Genomic DNA, 17158 nt, shown 5'->3' with positions numbered 1-17158 from the left:
TGCCTTCGATCGTGTTAACCATCAATTATTGCTAACTAATATTGAGCGTTTAGGTGCCTCTCCTCACTTTGTTAAATGGTTGGGATCCTACTTGATCAACCGTGAGCAGAACATCAAACTTGGATCGACTTTCTCTTACAGCCTCACAAGCAGCTCCAGGGTGCCTGAGGGAAGCAACTTGGGGCCTTTACTGTACTCGATTTTCTTCAACGATGTCTTGCTATACCTACCTCCTGCCTGTAAGCTAGCGTATGCTGATAATCTTAAAATCTTCGTCATTGTCTAATCAGTAGAAGATTGCATTGAACTACAGCGACTCATCAAAATGTTTGAGAAATGGTGCATGTGGAATCAACTTATTATCAGCGTACAGAAAGGCTGTGTCATATCCTCCACGAGAAAGAAATCTAACTTTGAGTAGACTTACGAAATCAACGGAACCTCGTCAGAGTTGAAGTTGTGCGAGACCTTGGAGTTTTATTGGACTCACAGCTTTCGTTCAGAGATCATTACTCGAATATTATTGCTAAAGCAAACAGAAACTTAAGATTCATCACTAGAGCTGCCAAAAGTTTCCGTGACCCCTACTGCCTGCGATCACTGTTCTACGCCCTTCTTCGCTCAGTATTGGAAACCGCTTCAATCATTTGGAGCCCCTACATAAATTGTTGAACCACTAAAATCGAAGCTATACAGTCGCGATTCTTAAAATTCGCACTAAGGTTGCTTTCTTGGAGTAACCCAACGAACTTACCACCCTACGAGGACGAGTTTAAGACTTAACTTTAGACGAACCAACTACGGGAAAAATAAACCTGTTTTAGCGATTTGTAAAGAATTTAACGAAGTGTATCATTTATGCGATTTTTCTTAATCCTATAAAACTTTTAAAAACCGTCTGAAACAATTCAACTCGGCCGCTTAGGTGTATTTGTAATAGTTAATAGTTTAAGTTTTATTCATGTAGACAAATGCAGTCAGTTTAAATAAACGAATAATAATAATAATAATAATAATAATAAAACCAAAAAACTTAGAAAATGCAAATATGCAGATAATACCAAAGAGATACAGGCTGATTCACAAAATACCAAACCAATTTCAATCAGAACATATCCGCTATGGACTCGCATCACGAGCACAACGTGAGCCGTGTTACCAAATCCTCTTTATCAGCTTCAAATGATAGGCTTCGCTTGGTTACTTGAAGGAGAGTGCTTTTAGCACTTTAAGAACCATACTAAACAATAAACTGTCACTTTGTAGATACTCTATATGTTCTGAAAAATAGGATTATAAACGATTTATTATCTGTGGATTTCAGCAGTTTTTTTTAAAAGGGGGGATGTTTTGTGATGAATTAATAATTAACTAATATATATTCAGAATTTTTATTGTGTGCTCTGCTACAAACGGTGACATATCAACACTTTTACATATATTTTAAGCTTTATTTCAATGAAGGTTGTAATTGCTTCCGCAGTTAAGTGAATATAATTGTAGGAAAATTGTAAACCTGCTTATCAAGAAAAAAGGTATTTAAAATTAAACCTTAATCTAATCTTACACCTATCTTACTGACTTTAAAGTGAGCTAATCGTTGTAATAGAGGATTACAACGATTTTTGTCGGAACTTATTGATAATTTAGTTTGACATATTTTCTAATGTTTCTACATTAGTAAGCTTGTGTAGTTCATTCGTGCTAAACCAGCAGTATCATTTTAGGAAGTTTGTTCTGAATCCTTTGAAGCATCTTCTTTTTGGTTGTACAACTTGTCTAGATGGGGACTGCATATAACATTGCTGGTCTAAATATTTGTTTGTTAATTAACAGTTTATTCTTGTGACAAAGTCTAGAATTTCTGTTGATAAGAGGATACAAACATTTTATATATTTATTGCACTTTGTTTGGATATTTTCAATGTGCTCCTTGAAGGTAAGCGTTTTATCATAAATTAGCCCTAAATATTTAACTCGTTTTAAGTTGTTTTGTTTTAAGTTAAGTTTGCACCGTTTATCTTAATAACATGATTATTGGTGAGTTCGAGAAAAGCAACTCTTGGTTTATGGGGGAAAATAAATAATTGTGTTTTTGATGCATTGGGAGAAATCTTCCATTTGTGCAAATATGAAGAAAATATATCTAGACTTTTTTGCAGCCTACTACATATGACACGAAGGCTTTTTCCTTTTACGGAAATGCTTGTATCGTCACAAAACAAAGATTTCTCCCATCCTGATAGTAAATCAAGTAAATCAGGAAGATCAGGAGTAAAAATATTATATAAGACTGGGCCCAAGATACTTCCTTGAGATACACCAGCTCTAACTAACTATTCAAATAGTAAACTTGAAGAGTGCGGTCTGTCAAGTAACTTTGTATCATTTTTGTGATGTAAAAAGGAAAACGGAAATTGGCATTTTAGCTATCAAACCTTTATGCCAAACACTATCGAATGCTTTTTCTATGTCTAGAAGAGCAGCTCCAGTGGAATAACCTTCAGATTTATTAGTACGATTCATATTAGTTACTCTAAGTAACTGATGAGTAGTCGAATGCCCATGGCGAAATCCAAACTGCTCATTTGCAAAAATTGAATTTTCATTGATCGGATCGGATTTCAGCAGTTAAACCACTTATTTGTTTGACACTAATTTTATTGTGATAGGTCACGAAATCAACGAGATAAAAACTCGGAACTAAGATGTATAGTATGTAACGTTGGCTTGTTAGACCACTTTTTCAACTTCAGAAAGGCAAAACATTCTGGAACCCATGAGGATCTAACTTTCATCTGTGGAGGGCACAATGATACAAGAAACTAAAATATTTCCAAATAATATGCTCTTAAATTTATTCGGAGTTCGATCTAAATCATTTGATTCAATAAATTACTAACTATTTCCACATTTTACTTAAATAACTCCACCAATGGTATAATTACGTCGTAGTGGTTTCAACTTGGTCCTTAGTAAATTTAATTCGTCCGCTCAAATGCTAAAAATAGAAAATTTAAATAAGTGTCTATAAAGAAGAAATGGGGCCAAAAAAACATATATACTGATTTGTGTTTCACTATATGTGCAGTGCATAATAACGAAAATAAAATCAGTAAAAATATGACAAACCAAGTATTTTTTCGTCGTAGTGGCTCAGGTAGCAAACGCGATGTAGTGCTTCGGCAATATGATTAAAACATATGATTCATGCACGATCTCTGCCTGGATGTACTAGGTGTGTTGATGTGTGATTTGATTATGAAGGATTTCGCATTATTTGGTTGTGAGAAATTTAATCAGAGATTCTTTCAATGTTTATCTTAGATATTTTGACGATTACATTAAATAATTATTACAGTAGTTAAAGACAAACATAGCATTGCTAAATGAGCATGTTTGCAACACCTATTAACTCTTTTTTGAATTTAAATTTTATTTCTTTTGGATTAGATTTCTAATAGTTTGCAGTTTAATTAATACCTCTAGTTTTATTTATTACACCTTTCAGCCACGATTTCCCGTTTCAGTTGGGTGAACAAAAATTGTGTGTCTAACATTTTTCCCTTAAACAACTATTTGAACTCGTTGTACTGCTATTATTAAAGTCATATCAACCAATTTATTTGCATTCTAATTTGATCAATTCAGACATAGTGAATCAGTCCAATCTGTCGAGGGTTTCTTTCGCCGTTCAGTTGATTATGCAAGATTTTCGAACTTGTAATCAATCATGTCTGTTTTATAATACTATAATTTTGCATCGTCAAATAAAAACACTTTACACCACATCACAATATGCATATAACTAGTCGATAATCGTTAACCAACAATCTGAGCGCCTTTCCATTTTTCGTCAAAAAACGCAAGAATGACAATCTCCCTGATTGAAAAAGTATTACCCGGCCCATAAAAAAAAACAACTCCGAATCATTTAGAGCTAAAATGAACGGCGCGCGAACCGACCGAAAGCGGTTCCGAATACTTAAACTGGCGGGGCTAATTTTAGCAGCTGCAAAGCAGCGACCTTGGAGGACACTCCCTCCGGGCGGCATTCACCAAACCAAATCCGCTTGCATGTTTATGCTGTAGGTAGAAGCTACGGTTCAATTTAAACTCCACTTCCGGGTGGTTTAAAATCAGTTTTGAAGCCGCGAGGGTAATTATCTAGACACTCTAGGCAACTTCTTAGAAAGGAAAGACTGCTATGAAAAAAAAATCAAACTAATTTTATGCAGTTATCAGTACATGTTTATCGATCCAATTGGCAGTAAAAACTTTATTCCATGAAGAAAATCCAACCTAAAAACCCAATAATATTAGTCGATAACGTTGATTAACGCGATCACATCTAAGCATAAATCATGCTATGCTTACTAATCAAAATATTTGACTTAATTTATCCCGTTACAGACGCCCAACGAAAAACTCGAGACGGAATCGATCGCTATCATTCCGTTCAGACAACCTTCTTCCGTTCAGTCAGTTTTTCCGCATCATGCTACGCTAATTTGAAAGGTGCCATAATTCGCCACAGTCGCCGCCGTACTCTAACAGCATTTGACATTTGCACGGTCTCCATCAGAATCTCCCACGAGGCTTAGCCACTCCCCTACGATCAACGTAGCCTTGCGGAACCACACCGATTGTTAGGTCGTGGCCTCCGCCTCTCAACGCAGCGCAACGCGGTTCTAGTCAAATTCGAGATACTCGACCAAGCGGCGAGCACAATCTCTGCGGGATCATTAGAATGTGCCTTCTAACCGGCGGCGACGGCGACGCCGGAACGATCTATGTAGTATAATTTAGCATATCACATAGCATCGCGTACCTACAGCAAAACCACCTTGATCAATCTGCGTTATCCGAATGGCTCAGATATGATTGATCAGCCCGTAGCTTCGATACACAGCAAACAGATCCCATAAGTCACATATTCTTTCAGTCTTTAGTGTAACTCATTTGAAAATTGATCTGGAAAAAGATTCAATCAAGCATAAGCTATAATTTTTATTCTAAACAATGGAACAAATTATTGATATTATAGAAAAGCTCTAGTTGGATACTAAATTAGGAATTCGTGCCGTAATAATTCTGTTATTTTTTTCTGTACCAACCTACAGTCTGGCACTTCGTGCTGTCATTGCCTTTCAGCGATTGATTGAATGAAAGAAGGGAACACGTTTCATGAGGTAGTAGATCATGATCGTAGTTTAAAGTAAATGAACCAACCTACCACTAGCTTCTGCTGCTGCTGTGGACAAGTATCGACTAAACTGTTTTCCGCCTTCTGTAGCAGCAGTCGAGCTACAGAAGATATCAACAACAAATGTTTAATCACCAGTTGTCAAGTGAAGGACATATTGCATTCTCGATTGAATATGTATATATTTGAAAAAAAATTGATAGCAGATCTTGTCACGTTGAGCATGAGCATTAATCTTTGGTCAGATATTGTTTACAGAGCTTATTTATTGGTAATTAATTTTACTCGTGGGACGCAAATTGCAAATTAATAAATTTTCTTCGAGAGGAACAAATGGTTACCGACTTAGAAATTGTTTTTTTTTTAGGAAGAATGGTTCGTGAACATGAAACCCAGCATCAATCTCTGAGTGGCAGGATACCGAGACAATTCTATCGCGAGAATTCATCAGAATCAAAACGATTTTCAAATAACTAAAAAAACTATTCGTAACTGCATGCATGTGGCAGCAATATGCATGATTTGTGGAGACTCGTTTTACACAAAGGACATCTGTCCCATGGAAAAGACCGCTTGTAGTTTCAAATATGTAAATTGTGGAAGTGAACACAAAACTAACTTCTATGAAGGTCCTGTTAGGTCCAAAATTATTGTATTCAGACAACGTATGCAACAGATACCTAGTAAACAACGAACCAGCGATATAAGAAAACATGTTAGTTTTATTTTAGAGTTAAATTTAGCTCTTAGTCGGCAGCAAGGATAAAAAATTTGTTTTCAGTTTTCAAGGTAGCTTAAAAACTAAGACATTACAGTTAGCTGGCGCCGTTAAACTTTTTTGTTTTGTGCCGTGTCAAAGAAATGTTGAGAAAAAAATGTAATATTCAGAACAACCAATCATGTGGGTAATGAAATGAATTGCAATACTCTGCAGACATCGTCCACATTTCTTGTAACTAGTGTGTCTGTAGGTTATATTTTAAATTCAGATAACAACAATTAGAAGATAATTGATCCTCTTCAGGCATCACTAAGCTGTTCATATGCTAGTGCCATTTAGGGTAATATTCCGAATTTGAAAGCGACAAACCTTTCGAGTTTGGTGCAGAAAAGTCAGTCAGTTGTGATTTGGGCAGTCCCGCACCTACTGAAAATGAAGTATCTGAAGAGTATGATCAGACCAAGAATTTTCTCAGGAATTTTTGTACTGGAAACAAACTTGAATGAAACACGATGTCCTATCAAGCACTTCAAAAATATGAAGTCACCAGAAGATGAAGGAATTTCATTTATCCTGACTTCCAGAAAGCTCCTAAAGTTTCTTGCTGAGAATTTTTAATAACAAATTTTTAACAGACATGACAAACCGCACTCTCCAGTTCAACTATTTAAATGGTAAATCTGATATATTGCCTGTTAGAGCTGGTGTTCCCCAGGGAAGTATCTTGAGCCCAAATTTATGTAATATGTTTAATTCTATTTATTTTATTTATTTGGCATTTCGTCATGACATAGCCTGATAAACAAAGTTTCTCCAATTCACTCGGTTATTGGCTGCTGCTTTCCAATCCGTGTCCGTGTACTCTCCGCCAGATCTCGCTCCACCTGGTCTACCCTTCTTGCTCGCTGCGCCCCTGGTCGTCTTCTTCCTGCCGGGCTCGAGGCATACACCATCTTCGCAGAGTAGTTGTCCTGCATTCTTGCAACGTGCCCTGCCCAACGTATCCGTCCAGCTTTGGCCACCTTTTGAATACTGGGTTCGCCGTAGAGTTGCGCGAGCTCATGGTTCATCCTTCGCCTCCATATTCCGTTCTCCTGCACGCCGCCAAAGATCGTCCTTAGTACCCGTCGTTCGAAAACTCCGAGCACTCGCAGGCCCTCCTCGAGCATTGTCCACGTTTCATGCCCGCAGAGAACAACCGGTCTTACGAGCGTTTTGTACAGGTTACACTTCGTACGGGGGCTTAGTCTGTACGACCGCAATTGCTTGTGGAGCCCATAGTAGGCACGACTTCCGCTGATAATACGCCTCCGTATCTCACGGCTGGTATCATTGTCCTCGGTTACCAGTGAGCCAAGATAGACAAACTCGTCGACTACCTCGAACTCATCGCCGTCGATCGTAATGCTACTGCCTAAACGATGTCGGTCGGCTTCGGTTCCGCCGGTTAGCATATACTTCGTTTAAGACGTATTTATCTACAACTGAATCCTCACTGCCTCGCGTTTTAGTCTGGTGTACTGTTCTGCCACCGCCGCAGTTGTTCTGCCGACAATGTCCATGTCATCAGCAAAGCAAACGAATTGACTGGATTTGTTGAAAATCGTACCCCGCGTGTTGATATCCGCTCGATTCATTACACCCTATAGCGCAATATTGAATAGCAGGCAGGAGAGACCATCACCCTGTCGAAGCCCCCTGCGGGATTCAAATGGGCCCGACAATCCACCCGAAATCCGCACATAGCACTGCGTCCCATCCACCGTAGCCTTTATCAGTCTAATAAGCTTCCCAAGAAAGCCGTTTTCGTCCATGACCTTCCATTGCTCTTTTCAGTTGATATTCTCATACGCGGCTTTAAAGTCAATGAATAGGTGGTGTGTGGGGGTTCTGTATTCACGGCATTTCTGGAGGATCTGCCGTATGGTAAAGATTTGGTCCGTCGTAGACCGTCCTTCCACGAAGCCGGCCTGATAACTTGCCACAAATCTGTTGGCTAGGGGTGAGAGGCGGCGGAAAATGATTTGCGATAGCACTTTGTAGGCGGCATTCAGGACGATGATCGCACGATAGTTCCCACAGTCCAATTTGTCGCCTTTTTATAGATAGGGCAGATAACCCCATCCTTTCACTCCTCCGGTAGCTATTCTATATCCCAAATTCTTGCAATCAGCCGGTGCAAACAGGTGGCCTGCTTCTCCGGGTCCATCTTAATACGCTCCGCTCCGAGGCCATCCATTCCAGCCGATTTATTGTTTTTCAGCTGCTTGATGGCATCCTTGATTTCACCTATCGTTGGGGCTGGCACGTCTTCTACATTTGTCGCACCGGCGGGATCGCTTTCTCCGCCGCCATGGTCTCCTTACTGGGCGCCATTCAGATGTTCGCCGAAGTGCCGCTTCCACCTTTCGGTCACCTCACGATCGTCCGTCAGAATACTACCATCTTTATCCCGGCACATTTCGGCTCGCGGCACAAAGTCTCTGCGAGTGCGTTGAGCTTCTGATAAAACTTTCTAGTTTCCTGAGAATGATGCAGCTGTTCCAGCTCTGCAAACTCCTCCTCCTCCAGGCGGCGCTTTTTCTCCCGGAAGATTTGGGTTCGCTGCATCTTCTTCTGTCTATGTTTTTCCACGTTCTGACAAGTGGCACTGCGCATCTCCACCGCCCGCGCAGCGTTCTCCTCATCCATCACCCTCCTACATTCGTCGTCGAACCACTCTTTTCGTTGGGTTCGTCCCACATGCCCGATGACGTTCTCCGCTACGCTGTTGATGGCTGTTTTGCTGGTGTTCGAACAGTCCTCGAGAGGAGCTTCCTCCAGCTGGTCCTCTTCCGGCAGCGCAGCTTCGAGCAAATGCGCGTAATTTGCGGCGACGTTAGGCGGGCGTCGGTACCGAATGTTGTTAACAACGGGGAGTTTTGGGCGCATCTTAACCATCACCAGGTAGTGGTCCGAGTCGACGTTAGCGCTCCTATAAAATCTGACGTCGGTGATGTCTGAGAAGTGCCGACAGTCAATCAGAACGTGGTCGATCTGTGTTTCTGTCTGATTTGGTGACCTCCAGGTGTACTTGTGTAGGAGGTTGTGCTGGAGGCAGCTACTACGCACGGCCATGTTCTTGGAGGCGGCAAAGTCGATGAGTCTTAGACCCATTTCGTTGGTCAGCTGGTGCCCACTGGACCTTCCAATCACCGCACAGTGGGGCGACTCCATACAAATGCTGGCCAAGCAAAAAAATTTCTTAAAATCATATAAAATACATGGTTTTTATATAATTTTGGGACGCTGAGTCCGAATTTGATATTATTTTTGCATGAAAATGCGTATTTTTGACGCCAGGGGAATTTTCATGTTTTTTGTATATATTATATGAGGAAAACTTTACGTCGGTTTCAATATTTTGGAAAACGAAATGCATGATGCTTGAAGGACTTTCATATGTCATAAAAAAAACATAAAAATATTATTCAATTATTGAGAAAATAAAAAAAAACAAATAAAAAATATGCTTTGTGATGAAAATTACTTATGACTTGTTTATTTTTTCAAAGTGACTATATTACAATGCGTCTCTTTATCGCATTCTTCTTTTCATTCACTTCTACCTTCATCTTCATTTGTGTGTTCATTTTAATACAGTTTTAATATCTACAAAGAGAGTTTTCAAAATGCAGTTACTAACATCAAAATAATAATTCCCTAGTTCCTCTGCAGAAATTAGCAGGCGATTTATTATGTCATGGTTTGTGTTTACACGATTGTTTTTATATGTGTCTGGTATGATACAAACTTAAAACATGATTTTGGTACTCAGTGCTAGTGATCCAAAACATAAACAATGATTAGTTTTTGATACTGTGTTAAATATCGGAATATTGATGAGTTAAACATGTAAATATGAAAACAATGTGATTAATCATACTGAGACATGTTTGAAAACATTGTTATTATCAGACGAATACAAGTTATTTGTTATTCTGTTGACTGTTTGCAGTGTACAACCTAAATTTACATTTATAAAATCCGTCATGTGCCGAACACTCGTTGTTTCTCTTCGAAAGAAGGATACTCTGCGCAACTCTGCGCAGGATCGGACTAGATGAAATTGGAAGCATTATTTCCAAGCTATCTTTTAAAACTAGTGCCAATAGTGCCAAACCCTGCCGTATAAATTTTAAAGGCTATTTTATGCAAAAAATACGTAATTTTTTGATTCCGCCTAATTTTTTTGAGTATTACAGTGAGATTATACATTATCCAATGATGAGGATTTATTCTCCACTATTTTATAGACAACTTTCCCTTAGACGTCATCAAGATTCAAGTTACCCTTGATTCTCCAGCAAATTTCGCAACATCGCATTTTTTTCAAGAAAAACGCTAAAAAACGCTGACACAGTACACTTTGAAAAATCATAGAAAATTCAAATTTCATCATAATGCTCAAAAAATTTGGATTCTGACACTTCAACAGTATACAACTATTTACTTTACTTTACTTTTTTGGCTAACGGACCGTTCACCGGTCTAGGGCCGAACGAATTAGAGATGTCCAGCTTCTTCTGTCTTGGGCAGCCGTTCTCCAGTCTCCCCGTACACCAGCAGATCGTGCATCTTCTTCCACCGCGCACATCCACCGCGTGCGAGGCCTACCACGGAGTCGACGGCCTCTTCCTGGTTCTCTACTGAAGATAGTTTTGGCGGCTCTCTCGTCAGGCATCCTGGCTACGTGTCCAGCCCACTGAAGCCTGCCCCGCTGTATTACCTTCACTATATCAGCATGTTTGTATACCTGGTACAACTCGTGATTCATGCGTCTGCGCCACACTCCACCTTCCAATTTTTCGCCAAGTATCGATCGCAGAACTTTACGCTCAAAAACTCCGAGCACTCGTCGATCAGCTTCTTTCAGCGTCCATGCTTCATGTCCGTAAAGGGCCACCGGGAGTATCAGCGTCCTATACAGCGCTAGTTTTGTACGAGTTTGCAAACTACGGGACCTTAGCTGGTTACGCAGTCCGTAGAAAGCCCTGTTCGCAGCTGCAACTCGTCGTTTCACTTCACGGCTCATATCGTTGTCACATGTCACAAGCGTCCCAAGATAAACGAATTCGTCAACCACTTCAAATCGTTCCCCATCTATCTCCACCTTAGCACCAACACCACGGGGACTCCCACGCTCTCTGCCAGCTACCATGTACTTCGTTTTGGCAGAGTAAATGACAAGTCCCAATCTCGCTGCTTCTCTCTTAAATGGTACGAAAGCCTCCTCCACGGCCTTACGGTTGATACCGATGATATCGACGTCGTCCGCAAAACCAAGAAGCATGTGAGATTTCGTGATGATCGTACCGGTTCTTTCGACGTTTGCTCTTCGTACTGCACCCTCCAGAGCGATGTTAAACAGTAGGTTGGAGAGCGCATCCCCCTGCTTCAGTCCATCCAACGTTACGAACGCGGCTGATGTCTCGCCAGCTATCCGCACGCACGATTTGGATCCCTCCAGTGTCATACGACTCAGCTTTATTAGTTTCGTAGGGAAACCGTGTTCCAGCATGATCTGCCACAGCTCATTTCTTTTCACTGAGTCGTATGCCGCCCTGAAGTCCACAAACAGATGGTGAGTCGATAAGTTGTACTCCCGGAACTTATCGAGGATCTGTCGCAGGGTGTAAAATTGATCCGTCGTGGAACGCCCTTGTCGAAAACCAGCCTGGTATTCGACAACAAAGGATTCCGTTAGCGGTCTCAATCTGAAGAACAGGATACGGGAGAGCACTTTATATGCGGAGTTGAGCAACGTTATTCCTCGAAGTATACTACTATAGGAAAAATATAATTGAAATGAAATTCGCATTTTCAATTTTGGGTCGATGGCCAGCGATTCCCCACTGTGCACCGGTTTGTATTCCTCCTCCTGGCCGACCTGAGCGTTGAGATCCCCGATGACGATCTTGATATCATGTTTTGGGCAGCGGTCGTACTCACGCGCCAACTGCGTATATAATTCATCCTTGTCGTCTTCGGTACTTCCGAGGTGAGGGCTGTGCACGTTCATGATGCTGATGTTGAAGAAACAGCCCTTGATTCTCAACTTTCTCATTCGAGGGCTGATTGACCACCACCCAATCACCCGTTTCCGCATCTCGCCCATCACTATAAAAGCTGTCCCCAGCTCATGCGTGTTGCCATAGCTCTGGTAGATGGCATGATCATCCCGGAACGTACGTACCATTGAGCCCTTCCAGCACACCTCCTGCAGCGTTACGACGTCGAATCTGCGGGATTTCAATAGTTCGGAAAGCACTCGAGTGCTCCCTTGGTAGTTGAGAGACCGGCAGTTCCACGTCCCGAGTTTCCAATCGTTAGTCCGTTTTCGTCGCATGGGTCTGGACCACATGTGGGGTCTATTTTATTCCTGTAAGCGCACTTGGCCTCGATGGTACGCATTATCCACCCGTTCAGCCAGCCAGCCAACAGTATATTGTGATCGATTTTTTCGCAGCAGAATCAACAGCACAGCGACAGAACATCACCGACGGTATACTGTCAGGTCCCGAAAAATTTGAACTTTTCAGCTTTTTCGCAGCAGAGATAACCATTGCAGGAGTAACCACAAACGATGTCAGATTCAAGCAGTCCATAGCAACGTCTGATGCAGCAGACTCAGCTTAAAGTTCAGAGGCAGGAGTTTCATCGAACACCGATGCAAAAAATTTAGCGAAAAGCTCGCAAGATTCGGCAGAATACTTCGCTTAAACGTCATCCAAGACCACATTGCACGGCACCGTAGAATTTTTTCGTTCACTGTTAATGAATTTTTAGAAACTTTTCCGGTTACGTCGGAGGTTAATCTGCTTTCTCATGATATAAGCCTTGTATGAAGCCGAGTTCAGCTTTCGATACGCATTGCGCATGTTAGGAGCGGCCCAAAAAGAGCGACTGTTCTCCAGGTTAGAAGCGGCTTATTACCGTCCTCGTGCCACCATGGGACTCTAAACAGTGATGTGCACGATGGTCCTCCGGTGAGACAGGGGGTTGGTTCCTTACGAGCCGCCACTACTAAAAACACTCAAAAGTAATGAACGAGGAACATAGAAATTTGACTGGAACAATCGGCATAGACCCACGCGACAAAAACGGACTAACTATTGGAATTAGAACTGCCGATCTCTCAATTTCCAAAGGAGCCCGAAATAATAAAATATCGCAGGTTCGACGTCGTAGTACTGCAGGAGGGGTGCTTGAAGGGCTCAATGGTACGTGCATTACAACACTCAGGTCGTCCAGGAAGAGGAATACAAACCGGTGATTGGAAGGATCAACGCTCACCAGCTGACAAACGAAATGGGCTTAAGACTTATCGACTTTGCCGCCTCCAGGTACATGTGCGTTTGTAGTACCTACTTTTACCACAACATCCAACATAAGAACACCTGGAGGTTACCAAATCAGGCAGAAACACAAATCTACCGCGTTCTGATTGATTGTCGGCACTTCTCAGACATCATCGACGTCAAATCCTATAAAAGCGTTAACGTCGACTCGGACCACTAACTGGTGATGGTTGGGATGCGCCTAAAACTCTCCGTTGTTAACAACATTTGGTACCAACGCCCACCCCAGGTGGATCTCGCACGACTGAAGCAGCCTAACGTCGACGAAAACTACGCGCATTCGTTCAAAGCTGCGCTGCTGGAAGAGGACCAGCTGTAAAAAGCTCCTCTCGAGGACTGTTGGAACACCATCAAAACAGTTATAAACAGCGTAGCGGAGAACGTAATCGGGCGTTTGGGACGAGCCTAATAAAACGAGCGGTTCGACGACGAGTTCAGAAGGGTGATGGATGAGGAGAACCATGCGCGGGCGCAGTGCTACTAGTCAGAATGTAGAAAGACACAGATAGATAAAGGTGTAGCGAACCCTAATCTTCCGTGAGAAACAGCACTGCCTAGAGGAGTGAGATTATGCAGAGCTGGAGTAGCTGCATCATTCTCAACCCAACGCATCCCGCAGAGGCTTTGTGCCGTGAGCCGTAATTTGCCGAGATAAAGATGATAGTGTTCTGACGAACGATCATGAGGTAACCGAAAGACGGAAGCAGCACTTCGACGAACACCTCAATGGCGCCCAGGCAGAGGACTATATCGGCTGATCAAGCGATCCCGTCTGTGCAACAAACGTAGGAGACGTGCCAGCCCCAACGATAGGCCAAGTTAACGATGCCATCAACCAGTTCAAGCGGAGTTTATGAAGATGGGCCCGGAAAAGCTGGCCACCTTTTTGCAACGGCTGATTTTGCGCCGACTTTCACCGCTAGCCGACAGATTTGGTTTCGTATAAGGACGGTCTACGACGGACCAAATCTTTACCATACGGCAGATCCTCCAGAAATGCCGTGAATACAGAACCCCCACGCACCACCTATTCATCAAAATCAAACCGCGTAATCCACTATCGACCTAAAAGAGGAAGGTCATGGACGAAAACGGCTTTCCGTGGAAGCTGATTAGACTGATAAAGGCTTCGGTGGATGGGACGCAGTGCTGTATGCGAATTTCGGGTGGATTGTCGGTGTTTTGTACGAAGTGTAACTTGTACAAAACGCTCATAAGACCGGTTGTCCTCTACGGGCATGAGACGTGGACAATGCTCGAGGAGGACCTGTGAGCGCTCAGAGTTTTCGAACGACGGGTACTAAGGACGATCTTTGGCGGCGTGAAGGAGAATGGAATATGGAGGCGGAGGATGAGCCATGAACTCGCGCAACTCTACGGCGAACCCAATATTCAAAGGGCGGCTAAAGCTCGACAGATACGCTGGGCAGGGCATGTTGCAAGAATGCCGGACAATTACCTTGCAAAGACGGTTTTTGCTTCGAGCCCGATAGGAAGAAGACTACCAGGATTGCAGCGGGCAAGATGGGTAGATCAGGTGGAGTCAGAACTTGCAGGAAATACACGGTGTCCCAGGGTTTGAAGAGCGGATGCCAATAACCGAGTGAATTGGAGAAACTTTGTTAATCAGGCCATGTCATTATGACGGAATGCCAAATAAATCAAATAAAAAAATAATAATTGTTTCCACTGCAAATAACAATTTTTGGTTTAAATCCAAAAATATCATCAGAAATTTTTTTTTGTGAGATGTTAGCAAAAGTTTCCAGTTAAACCCAGCATGGAAAAGTTAAGTTTGGTTATGTTTTGAAACATTTTTCAAAATTCAAATAGTTTGATCAATTTTATACCAGTCATTATTTGACAACAAGATGATCATCTCCCAGCTGGTCTAACAAGTCAGTCGTCGTATGTTCGAGTCCCGGCTTGGGAGAGACTGTTAGTGTCAGTAGGATCGTAGCGCTAGCCCCGTAATTACACTTTACACTTTACAGTCGGCTGCGAAGTCTGTGTATGGTAATACAGAAGGTCGAATTCCGATACGGAATGTAGCACCAAGGCTTTGCTTTTTTTACGATCGGGTGAACAATTCACGAGAAAAAGTGTGAAATTGTTCAAACTACATTTCACATAATTTTGGTCTATCTACATTTTTTGGGAGTCTAAAACAGTTCCACAACCTGCGAAGAGTATTTAATTTTATAAGTCAAATACGTGTGCAAGACTGCAAGATCTCATTCAAATAAAAAAATGATTGACGGTATTTGTGTACTTTCAGATCATTTGGCATGAATTTGCTCTAGAATAAATTGTTTAATATTGATCACACAGCTTGATGAATATCTTTTCTTGTTCGACAACCACGAATAATAAAGAAAAAGTTAATGTTTTGTGAATTATTCAAGTATTTTAACCTCTAATTTTAAATATTTCAAAAATTAAAACTTTTAGAAAACTGATCACCGTGGGCTTTATGGCTTGAAAAAAAAACAAAGGATTCGAATAGTGTTTTTACCATTCCACATTTATTCCCTACAGCTCATTGTTAGACATTTTTTATGCATTTTTTACAACCGCAGGTTTATGAACTACAATGATTAAAATGAAGTTTATATCATAACGCATACTGTAATGAGTGTTTTTAGTGCTCCTCAAATTAATTTTTAGCTGAAACTTGACAATATTCCAAAACTTTTGATAAAAAGTAAGAAAAAATCTTTACTTAACGGTTTAGCTTCAGTTTCAGTTTTTTTTTCAATAGTGCCATTTTCGAGAATAATCTTAGAAATAACTTCTGCATTTAATTATAATTTATCCAATTTCTCTAAAATCAAAGATTGAAAAACTAAACATAAAATGGTTTTTCATTTCTTCATCCTGGACTTGTTATCATTAGAAACGTTGTATTTAAAATATCTTTAAAATTAAATCTCTTTTTTAATTATAATTAAGTGTTAAATTTCGATGTTTTAGTCAAAAAAAAATATTTACGGTGTTTTTTTAGAAGGCACCTAAAACTCATTCTTAGAAAGTTCTTGTATAAAACCAATGGTTTCTGAGCTAGAAAAATTTGATTAAAACGATTAAAACCTTTGTTAAAATGTATACTATTTCTATTTCTGTTCAAAATACTCTTTTTGCTAAGCCAAAACGTGAGCAAAGTTTCAATTGAATCAAAAATGGCCGAATAAATTTTTGCCTATATCCTGATTATTTGGCCTGATTTTGCTCCTAAGCGATTAAAAAATTCCACTTAAAACATAAACGTATTTCCTTCCAAATCTTAACCCAATGTAATAATGTTAGCCATATAATAATAATAATTCATTAATAATTACATTCTAGCATCTCTCGCCGCTCGGGACTAGCGTGAACCACAGCCTCTCCAATCTCCACCGCATAGCAAAAAGTGACCCACGATGCCGGCTCACGTTCGCCGAATGTGGTGCATACAAGTTGCACCTGAAACTAGACGCGAAGCGGCATCAGCAACAGCAACAGCCCACCACGAGCACGAGGAAGGCATTCAAAAGCAAACAAGCAAGATCAAACTTGCGATCCGGCGGCGGTCGACCGCCACTCGTCAGCAAACAGGCAGTCACGCGCGCCCGTTGGGTGGAGGCTCGAGGTGAGGAAAATAAAACAGTTCACTTTCGATCTCGTTTGAGAGTAACAATACGGTACCTGGCCTGGCATAGCAAGCGAACTCGGCAAGTGTCTCGAGCTGGTAGTGGAAGGGGTCACTGTTCGCAGCTCAACGTTGCGCTCTGATCCGGTGCCCCACTTGTGTGTGAGCGGTAAAACCTTTTGGAGAGATCGTGTCTCGGCGTG

Source organism: Wyeomyia smithii, chromosome 2 (assembly GCF_029784165.1).
Source record: "Wyeomyia smithii strain HCP4-BCI-WySm-NY-G18 chromosome 2, ASM2978416v1, whole genome shotgun sequence".
In the NCBI taxonomy this organism is placed as follows: Eukaryota; Metazoa; Arthropoda; class Insecta; order Diptera; family Culicidae; genus Wyeomyia; species Wyeomyia smithii.
The sequence above is the reverse complement of the archived record's forward strand: the minus strand, read 5'-3'. Positions refer to the sequence as shown.